The sequence below is a fragment of the Echinops telfairi genome, unplaced genomic scaffold (assembly GCF_000313985.2).
Source record: "Echinops telfairi isolate 266 unplaced genomic scaffold, ASM31398v2 ScPeMD7_4;HRSCAF=17, whole genome shotgun sequence".
Lineage (NCBI taxonomy): Eukaryota > Metazoa > Chordata > Mammalia > Afrosoricida > Tenrecidae > Echinops > Echinops telfairi.
The window spans coordinates 46,827,343-46,834,880 of record NW_022103900.1 but is presented as its reverse complement, the minus strand read 5'-3'; the positions used below and the strand labels follow the sequence as shown (position 1 = coordinate 46,834,880).

Below are 7,538 nucleotides of genomic sequence, written 5' to 3'. Positions count from 1 at the left end.
CCCGATGCAGCCCTGGGTGCTGGAGCAGCCGTGTGGAGACCCCTGCCAGCGCTGAGATGCTTACACGCTTACCGATTCATCTTTCCTCCTGCAGTAGGCCTCATTGCTCGTGTTTTGTGAGTTTGAGGAAGACTTTGTAGATTGGTGGCTGACATATGGGCTAAAGTCGGAATTATGGACTTGGACGGAACTGGGTTGGGATGCTTTCTTAAAGTACACTTACCTTTTATATAAAACTCTCTTTTATATACATGACTTTCTGTGGATTTATTTCTCTAGTCTACCCAGACTAACACAAAGACCATCAAAGAAACTGCAATTAAGTTATAGTGCAATAAGCTATGAATTTCCTCAATTATGAAAGAGTAGCATAATATAATTGAAAACCACCTGAGAAGCACAAGCAAACATCAAGAAAAAAAAATGGTTGATATTTATGCAGAAATCAACATATTCATATCTTCAAGTATCTGTCAAAAGTATTTATGTTTTCAAACTTATTCTGTAAGGTGATGGACAGAGTGAAGCTTCTTTTAATAGTTGATGGATCCTATGTGTCTATCAGGTGACTTCAGAGGTTCAAAAACAACAAAACAAAATAGGGAGTAGTGTACATCATGAGTCAAACCAGGTTGACAAAGACATCATTCAAAATTGGTTCACAAAATTAAAAGATATGATAAGAGGACATGACCCTAAAGAAATTTCAAAAACCATTAAGACTGTTCTATTTTACAAAATAATGTAACCCTGAAACTAAAGGAAAATTCATTCTAGCAGGGTTGGCTTCTGAAAAACTGGCTTACCAACCTGAAGACCTCATTCACAGATGGAAAGCTGGAAACCATGGGAATTGGAAAGAATGAGAACCTCTGAGGCTTCAAGAGTGTCAACGTTAATCAGCTCTCAGTTGAATGGAAATGGAATAAAAGAGCTTGAGTAATAGTAAAAAAAATATGACGAGATTTTTAAAAAATAAATAAAGTACCATGTAAAGCATTCTTCTCCAAGGCTCATCTTTCAGCCTAACACTAGACAGGCCCCTAAGGGGAGCAATGATACCTGAGGGATAAGCACTCTTTAGAACCATCAGTTACCTGAGATTCAAAAGGCAGCATTTGCCTGTGGCTAATGTTCAGAAGATACGGTGGTGAAAGAATGAATGAAATCAGCAAACACTAGAAAGACGTGAGAAGAGTATTGTTACATTGTGAGGATTGCATTCAGGGTCATAAAATAAAATGTGTGTGGATCCTTCAACAGAAAAGCAATTTGCTCTGTATATTTTCACCTAAACTTCAATCAATTTTTTTAAATTGGGAATTTCTTTGGTTCATTGTCAATGCTACTTGCCATCATTGACTGGCCTATCTAATTTATTTACCCTACCACATTGGTCCTACCACCTCTGGATAATGGCATTATCCAAAACATTAAAACAAATGACAGGAAGCTATTGTTTCAAAAAGTGATTGCCAACATTGAGATGTGCAAGATAGCATCAGAAATTTTCAGGGAATATCATTATCCTCAATGCAACTTCATTCCTTAAGGCATCAATCAAAATGTTTAGAAGAAACTGTGAGGAAAACTAAGAATTATGGTTTCTTATTTGGCAAAGGCAATAGTATATCGAAGGAAACTGTTATCAAACTAGATAGAAGCATGCAGATTCATGACATAACAAACAACCTTCACAGGGATATTTCAGAAGCTAGGTCACCGGATCTTACATTGAAATCAATGAAGGAATCAACATAGAAAGAGAAGACATCACCTGTAAGAAATTGCGAATGCAGAATTCACAATCTGAAGATGAGGCTGATGAAGACAATGAAGGTCTCCCATTAGAAAAACCTTCACCTTTAAGACAAATTCTGTTTTCCACTATCTAAAGCCTTTGAGGAAATTCGGAAAATTTAAATGTTGGCCAAATGTTTTTTTGACCATTCTCTGGATTTAGAAATCAAATTTAATAATATAACCAAAACAAATCAAACTAAACATTGATGATCGATGTTTTAACTGGAAAGGGAATTTTATCCATATCTTTATTTGAGTATCATAGGCGCATATTTGCATATAATTTGAATAAACACACATCATAAACTATTATGTAGTTTCTTTTCCAGTCCTATAAAATGAAAAGGAAACACTTTATGGGATTTTTATATGGCAAGATGTTATAAGTGTGAAGTCAGCCAGAAAGAGGACGACCCTCACTGAGATGGGCTGCCACAGTGGCTGCCACAGTGGGTTCCAGCACCAATGGCGAGTGTAGGGCAGGACTGGGTAGCATTTCGTTCGATTGCACCTACGGCCACTCTGAGGCAGAAACAATGTGAAGACGGCTAACAAAAATGGCAACATTCTCAATAATGAGCGAGAGAACAATAGTCCTGTGTGGAGAACTCAAATAAAACAAGGTGGTGCCGTGAAGCTTCTGACTTCGTAGTGTCCACTGTGTTGATATTGAGTTGATTTCTACTCTCGGCCACCTCATATGTGTTGCAGCAGGATGCCACGCAGGGTTTTCATTGGCCAACTTGTAAAAAGCAGTTCCCCAGAATTTTCTCCCAAGGCTCCACTGGGTGGACTTGAATTTCCTACCCTTCTGTTAAAAGCCAAATGTGTTACCTATTTGTACCACGCGGTTCCTTCTAATCGATATTTTTCCATTTGAAGATGTATTGCAGTATTGCAAAATCTGCACTAAGCTTCAGCCAGAATTAAGATCTTGTCAACAATATATCACAAATATTTCTTAGCTTACTATCTTCTCTACTAAAAAAAAATTGCACTATGGGAAGATCAGTTCTATTTCAGGCGCATTATCAGTAGCTAAAATTTCCATGGGCATTACTAGATGCTGCGCCCAGAGCTGTGCATTCCTGGCCATCTGCATGGACACTCCCCACAGATGAACTGTCTGTCTCCTCTGCTCTCCAGATAGCCACTCAGAAATCCAAATGTCTTCCATCCTTCAACGACAGAGACTTGTAACATCCGCAGATAGCCACGCAGTCTAATTACTTCATCTTGAAACTTAATGCTGGTCATCGAGTTTTCTTTTAACCCAAGGCTGTCTTTTCTGTCCTGTCTGGTAAGCTCCCTGCTTATGACTAGCGATCACATTGTGATGTCATCCCCACGCTCCTTGCCTCAGCAGAGTCAGCAAACACAGCCTGGTTGCTCTTAGAGATATAATCATGCTTCCTTTATCTATCCCTTTTGAGCAAAAGTTCAATTAAATATGGTTATCTTCTCTTAAAAAAAAGGAAAGAGAAGAGGCTGTCAGTGGGTTGTCTTAATTGAGCCAGATATATTACTTAGATACAGCTTCTGCTTAACACAGTATCGATCGTTTGCATTTACTGATGTTTCTAAAACCTCAAGTTACTTTTGTGGGCAGGTTTCTAGACTTGTGCATCCACTGATATATGGCTTATTTTGAAGAAGTAGCTTTTAGGTATGTGAGAAATTGTGTGTGGGAAATCCGTCTCTGTCAAATCAAGAGCACTGTTCTATCAGTCTGCAAATTCCATGCAGGACCTCAAAGGCGGGCCTAACAACAATATCCTATTGGGAACCACATACTAGTAAAGTTGATGCATAAAATTAACCATCACAGGTGGTTTACAGCTGAAATTTGTTGTCACTCTATTCTGTCATTTACAGCTTCAACTGCTGTCAGCAGTCTTTGATTTGTGGCTGCTCACTCCAATCTCTGCTCACTCATCTGTGAGTCTCTTTCACATATTAACAAAATAAAACCAAAAGCCAGGAGCCATCAAATGGATTTTGACTCATAGAAAATGTGTGCCAGTATAGAACTGTGCCCCATACAATTTTTGATGGCTGATTTTTTTTTTGGGGGGGGGAGGAACGGGCATGAAACACTGCTTAGTCCAGCACTATCCTCCCAACAATCCCTATGCTTGAGCCCTTGTGTAGCCCAGGTATTAATTAATCTCATAAAGGGTTTTCCTCTTTGTCTTTGCCCCTCTACCAAGTATTGATGTCCTTCTCCAGTGCCTGCTGTCCCCTTCTGACAACACACCCAGTCTACAAGAGACCGTCTTCCCGTTTTCATGACGTAAGAACCTCTGGCTGTGCTCCTTCCAGGCAGATTTGTTAATCTCCTGGTCCCTGGTATATTCACTACTCTTTGGTAGCAGCATAAGTCAAAACTAGTAACCCTTCTTTTGTCCTCCATCTCCATTTTCCACTTTTCAGACCCATCTGAGACGATTGAAAATGCCCTGGTTTGGGTCAGGCATACCTTTGTCTTCAAAGTGATATTTTGCCTTTTGCCCCAATTCAATGTCACTTGATCTCCTAACTACTGCTGCTGCGGGTGTTGATCATGGATCCAAGTAAAATGAAATTCTTGAACACTTCACACTTTTCTAAGTTTAGCATGATATTAATTCATTTATGAGAATGAAACAATATTGAAATTTAGTCCATACATAAAACTATAGTCTTTGATCTTTGTGTCAGTCAGGGTAGATTAGAGAAACAAATTCATAGACACTCACTTGTATATAAGTGAGGACTCTATAGCAAAGAGTAATTGTATATTAAGAAAATATGCCAGCCCAGTCCAGATCAAGTTCATAAGTCCAATATTAGCCCATATATCCAATACTAGTTCATAAATTCCTCTGCAGCTATGCAATAATGCCAAATGAAGGAAGATTACAAGCCAGTGGGTGCAAAGTCTTGTAAATCCAGTGGCGGGAGAAGCATCTCCACACTGGCAGAGGTCTCCCTGTGGCTCCTCCAGCTCCCAGGGCTCTGACTTCATCAGCTTAGCTCCATCAGGCTCGTTGTCTGTAATATCTCCACGGGACTGAGCCTGTGACCCACCTCCAGTGAGCCATTTATCTTTGTAGCGCCTCTAAATGAGGCTATCAAACTGCGACGTGATTGACAGGCTAAACTTCACCCCTTTACTCTTAAGTCTCAAATTGACAACAGATTATGTAACCACCACAATCTTCATCAGTAAATATTTCAAATTCTTTTCACTTCCAGAAAGTAAAATTATTTAACTTTTAAAAAATGAGTCTTCATCCAACCCTAATGTCATTCATATACTTCTTCTCATAGTCCAGCTTCTTGAATTACTATCTCAACATGCAGATCAAGAAACTATGGTGAAAGGATGCAACCTTGACACACCCCTTTTTTGATTTTAAAATATGCACTATCCTCTAATTCTGCTTTAAAGACTTTCTCATGATCAATGTGCAGGTTCCACTTGAGCACATTTACATGTTCTGCAATTCTCCTTCTTCACAAAGTGATTTATAATTTGTTATAACCCATAGAGATGAATGCCTTTGCACAGTCAATGAAACAGTCAAGGTAAACATTTTCCAACTATGTCCTGCTAAGATCAAGATCATTTCATATCAGCAAAAATGTATCTCCTTCTACATCCTCTTCTGAATCCAGCTTAAATTTCTAACAGAAATATGTAGATGTACTTTTGCAATGAGTTTTCAGTTGTCCTCAGCAAATTTTTACTTGTGTGTGATATTAATGATATTGTATGATAATTTTCCAATTCTTTTGGATAACCTTTTTTAGGGGGGGTATTGGGCAGAGATATATATGTCTTGTAGTTGATTGGTCACAGAGCATAGAAGAGTAAGTAGCTATACCTTTCAGTTTTCTTTATGTATTAAGTTTGGATGTTCTTCCACAATTTGGTTTTACAGCATTAATGTTCAATGTAACAAATCTATTTTGAGATGGTCTCTAAGTCCAGGTTAGATATTCAAGTTCAAAATTTAGTTACATGGACTTGTTTTAATTCCCTTTGCCTTCAATGTGAGCTTGCCTATGAGGCAATAGTGGTCTGTTCTCCAGGCCCTGGCTGTGTTCTCACTGATGATATTCCGTTTCTCCATGGTTTCCTCCCCCAGATGCAGCCTGTTTAATTTATATGTATTCCATCAGGAGGGCTCCACATGCAAAGTCGCTGTGTCAGACCGTCATGTGGTTTATTATCCCATGGCAAGAATGACAACTTCAAAGGAAATGGCATTGCATTGATATCAAGAGTAACAATTCAAAGTCTATCTTGAGGTTCAGTGCTATTTGTGATGGGATCCTATTTACGTGCAAACAAAGAACACCAGTAGGCAAGAAAACACTCAGCACTTCTCACGTTGAAAGAACCAAAGGAAAAGAAATCCAGCCATGAACTGCAGAAGGACTCGTGGGCAGAATGTAGAATGGTGTAGAAAGTTTAACAAGGTGGTAGAAGGACTACGCAGAGAGAGGGTACCAAAATAACTGGCCAATGAGCAAACATTTCATGTGGTAGCATATGATCACAAACCAGTGGTGTTACGTGGAGTCAAGGATAAACTAAAGGCATTTAGGGGGAATAAAAGGATCTAGGAACTTATGGATTATGTCAAGAAATTTGGAAAATATCTAACTGACCAGTGAAAACAAGAGAGTCATAATTGTTCCCATTACAAAGAAAGGTGAGCAAATAAAATGAGGAAATTACTGAACAATATCATTAATAACACGTACAAGGAAAATTCTGCTGAAGTTAATTCAAAAATAGTTGTAGCCATACATTTGCAGGAGCCATATATTTGCAGAGTTTTAAGTTGGAGTAAAAAGAGGACATGGGATGTGGTTTATTATTGCTGATATCAAATAGATTTGGACTGAAAGAGAGAATATCATAAAATGTTTACCTGGATACTTTTGATTTTGCAAAGGCATTCCACTGAGTTAATCATAACACACTATGGTTAACATCACAAATAATGGTAATTCCAGAAGAATTAGTTTGGCTCATGCATCACAAGTAGGTTGACCAAGAGGCAGTTTGAGTCGAACATGGAAATACTGCTTGGTTTAAAATAAAAAAAAGATGTGCTTTAAGGTTGTACCTTTCACCATACTTATTCAAATTGTATTCTAAGCAAGTAGTTTCAGAAGATGTACAATATGAATGCAGCATCAGTATTGAAAGAGATGAACAGCCTCTGATATGCAGAAGACACAACATTGCTTGCTGGGATTTGAAACACTTATCAAGAAGATCAAAGCCTTCAGCATGGATAACAATTTAGTGTAAAGAAAACAAAAATCCTTGCAATTGGAGGAAAAGATCACATCATGAAAAACATATTAAAGACTTAAGTTGTGAAGAATTTCATTTTACTTTGATCCACAATGAATGCTCAAGGAAGTAGCAGTCAAGAAATCAAATGATACATTCAGTTGGGCAAATGTGTTTTACAACTGCACCAATGGGCACAAACATAACCATTGCGAGGATGGCATAGGACTAGGTAGTGTTTTAGTTTGTACGTAGTGTTTTAGTTTGTACATAGGGTTTCTGTGTGTCCCTGCTCATTGCATAGCAGATAAAACAAGACTTGACCAATGGATTTTAGATTTGTTAGCTCCACAATTGTGAGAGATAATTCCTTGAAGTAAATATTTCTTTTTTCTTTTTTCTCCTTTCTGCTTCTCTCTCTCTCTCTCTCTCTCTCTCT

The 7,538-nt window shown here is 38.2% G+C and overlaps 1 pseudogene; it reads right to left on the bottom strand.

Moving 5' to 3' along the window:
- LOC105978735 overlaps positions 1-7,538 on the bottom strand; it is a 22,469-nt pseudogene that overhangs the window by 1,320 nt on the left and 13,611 nt on the right.